Genomic DNA, 3,725 nt, shown 5'->3' with positions numbered 1-3,725 from the left:
CCTGTCCATAACATCCCATACCAATATTCCTCCGCTGCCATTGTTGAACCACTCTGTGATCCAAAACGTCCTGAAAAGTGAAGCCCAATATAATGTCAGGTTCCCTTACTAGTAAAATGGAATATAGCGATGAGTTTAAAGGTTAGATATAGAATACATATTGATTTGGAAAAATTCTACATCCTATCTTTTTCTTTTATTTTTTCCTGATTATTGAGCTTCTCTTCACAGGAGCCCTAAATCACAGTAATTCATATATACAATATACAGTACTCCCACACATCCACCATAAAACCTTTTCCCTTCCACAGCGATAATCTTTTAACTTATTTATATGATATTTACTGAAACTGATGTACAGACTCTGAGACAATAGCTTTCAAACAAGGTGACATCTGTGCTTACATTGTGGTCCATACTTTAGGATATACAGTTCTCTAAATTTTTTAGTTATCCTATGTTTTACATTATGGTTTACATTATTAGTCTGTCGTCCCCTATATGTTTTTGGTGTAATATTACATGTTTTATATTCATCCTTTTGTACTCTCGCGAAACTCCTCTCTTGCCCCCACATTTACCTTGGTTCCATCCATTCAACATCCATTTTCCCCTCCCCTTGGGGCCCACGGCGACAGCCAATCTCCATTTCCCAAGGAGCCACATCCAGAGATACTTGCAACAGTGTTCAGGGCCTGACTTGCTCAACTGCCCTAATGCCCTAGGAGCCACCTTTTCTCTCGAGAGATACAGTTCCCTCTATTTGATGACATTAGTCCTCCCCAGGATGTGGGTCCACCTCCACTCTCACTACTTGGGTCTCTACCCAATGGTACAACCCCCCCTGGCAAAATGAGCATTCAGACATTCCCCAGGAGTCCATCCCGCGTCAGACCATCCCCTCTGAGCATCCTAAACAGGTCACCCTCCTAATTATATTTTGATACGGTTTTCTCAGCATTTTACTCTCAACCAACACTTGACACTCTCCTATGTTCGTATGTTGCCCCTTCCTCCCCCCAATTTTTTGGGCAACATTACCCCTCCGCCCATCCCCAGCCCCCCTCAAACCCGCAAAGCCCCACCCAAAGGCAACCCCTTGCCCCCATTTTATCTCTTCTTTGTGCTCATACTTACCGCCAGCTCATCATAGATTCCACCCCTGCAGACGTCAGCTCACATCCTTCCTCCACCCCCCGATTTCCTGTAAGCCTATCTTCTAGTCTCTAACTCTCTGAGGCAGCTTGCTTATTTCATATCATTGAGGTCATATAGTATTTGTTCTTCAGTGCCTGGGTTGCTCACATTCTCCTTTCATCTTCATTTTGGGGAGATGGGGAATTGTCTTGCATGGATACATTTTTGGTAAGATGACTTTGACTTTAATGAATTTTAATGTGATTTTTATCCCTATAAAACATTTTTAAACTGAATTCTTCAAGTTATTTCATATCTATGGATCATGTATGCTTTCTATTTTCTAACATGTGCTTAATTAACAAATAGCATACAGACAACCTCTAACTATGTTTATATTTATTGATAGGAATGAATGAGAGAATTTGATTGTTGAAATCCAAAATCCTCTGGAAGTCTCAGTCCCATAACCATAGAATATATGCAGATTAGAGTAAGTTTTAGGATCCTAAAAATATGTTATTATTATTATGCTATAGATTTATCATTATTCTAGCAATGGAAGAACTTTATCATTTATGTAAAGGCAGTGGCCACCAAAGGTTCTGAGGATTGGGAGAGGGAAAAATAGGTGTAATATGGGGACACTTTTTGGACATTGGAGTTGTCCTGCATGACATTGCAGTGATGGAGGCAGGCCATTGTATATTTTATCATAACCTACAAAACTGTGCAGGACAAAGTGTAAACTATAATGTAAACTGTAGTCCACAGTAACTATGCTTCAATATGTGTTCATCAATTGTAACAAATTACCACACTAATGAGGGATGTTGTTAGTATGGGAAAGTGTGGGAGGGGGAGTGGGGCATATAGGAATCCCTTATATCTTTTTATGTAACATTTATGTAATCTAAAGCTTCTTTAAAATAAAATAAATAAATAAAAATTTGATGCAGGGGTGTGGGCGTAGCTCATTGGCTGAGCACCTGCTTTCCAAGTATGAGGTCCTGGGTAATCCTTGGTGCCTCTTAAAGGATAATAATAATGAAAATAAAAAAATTGATGCAGTTTAAAAAAAAAAGGTGGGAAGTGGTCACCTTTGAGTCTATAATATCAGTCTCTTCCAGATTGTCTTCTTTGAGAGCTTTTTCAAAAGTACAATTAACTTGGGTATCTCAAATTTCTTTTAAGTTTTGGATAAACTTTTTTAGTGTAGTGTACTATACTGCCAATGAGTTGGTTTTGTTAGTTTTTCTTTGTGGGGAGTTGATATTCGAAACCAGAGGTTAGCAAACGTTTTCTGCGAAAGGCCAGATAGTAATGTTTGAGGCTTTGCTTGCCAGGTGGTCTCTGTGACAATCATTCAGCTCTGCTGTTGTAATATGAAAACAGCCATAAATCATAAATGAATGGGTACGGCTATTCAATAAAACAATTTTTATAAAAACAGGTGGTGGGCAGGATTTGGTCCAAAGGGTGTCATTTAATTAACCCCTGGCCTAAATTATTGTTGAGTATTTTTCCAAGTGCTTGTGGCAGTCCCTGCTGTCATGCCTCCCCCCACCCCCAAAGGTGCCCACCGAGCCTAGAATTGGAATAACAACAGCAGTTGTGGTCCCACTTCTGTGCCTTTTCTAAAGTGGGTCACCCTACCTGAAATGTTGTCTTTTTTCTTTCCCATCTGTTTAAGTGTTTATTAGGAAGCTTTTCCCTTCTCTGCACTCTGCTGACATGCTGTCTGTCTTGTATTATTTGTGTGCTCATGTGTTTGGGGCAAATTTCCAAGTTCCAAGAACACAGGTCTTCTTGCACCATGCTCTACATGCAGTGAATGCCGTTTGCACCCAAAAGAAGCTCAGCCTCCAAGCAAGGAGGTACTATCCTTTGTGGTGGGCAGTGGGACCTGTGATCAGGTTAGCAAGACCCATAATTATTTTTTATGGTTCTAATTTCTCAGAAAGAAGACTGGATCTGCTATGGACATGGAAGTGTTTGAAACTACAGAAAGTATAAGGGGAATCCAAGACAGCATGAAAGAGAAGCAATTGGCAGATATGTGGTTTAGGCTCAGAGCAGAAATGGCCAAAAACCATTTTAAATGTGGGAAATAAAAGCACTACTTCCTAGCTGTGGGGCCTTGAGTAAGTTGTTTAACTTCTGTGTTTCTTAGTTTTCTTCCCTGTACGATGGAGATAATAATGAGGGTGTTGAGTGAGTTGAAACATATCAGGAGTGTAGAGCAGCGTCTAGCACACAGTTAGCTCCCAATGTGCGTTGGTTCAGCACACAGTAAGCACCCAGGAGATGCTGGCTCAGTGCATGGTAAGTACCTGGTGGATGGTGGCTCAGCACACAGTAAGCATCCAGTAGATGTTGACTTGGCACATGGCAAGTACCCGGTAGAGGTTGACTCGGTACATAGTAAGCACCCAGCACACATTGGCTCAGTGTACAGTGAGCACCCGGTAGAGGTCAGTTCTTGTTGTCCGAGCCTGGCCTGAGCCTGCCTGACACAAAGTTTAATGAAATGCTGAACCAAGAAAAGGACCCACATTATGAAAGGAAGCCTGCCACCTGAGCCTGAA

General features: G+C 41.0%; 1 long non-coding RNA gene across 1 annotated transcript; it reads left to right on the top strand.

The window, feature by feature from the left end:
- The first annotated feature begins 1,202 nt into the window (after positions 1-1,202).
- On the top strand, positions 1,203-3,266 carry LOC131274254 (uncharacterized). Its single transcript, XR_009181464.1, has 2 exons — positions 1,203-1,365; positions 3,098-3,266. It is a non-coding gene; the product is annotated as an uncharacterized lncRNA (long non-coding RNA).
- Positions 3,267-3,725: the final 459 nt, after the last annotated feature.

The sequence above is a fragment of the Dasypus novemcinctus genome, chromosome 18 (genome assembly GCF_030445035.2).
Source record: "Dasypus novemcinctus isolate mDasNov1 chromosome 18, mDasNov1.1.hap2, whole genome shotgun sequence".
In the NCBI taxonomy this organism is placed as follows: Eukaryota; Metazoa; Chordata; class Mammalia; order Cingulata; family Dasypodidae; genus Dasypus; species Dasypus novemcinctus.
This window is presented reverse-complemented; position numbering and strand designations above follow the sequence as displayed.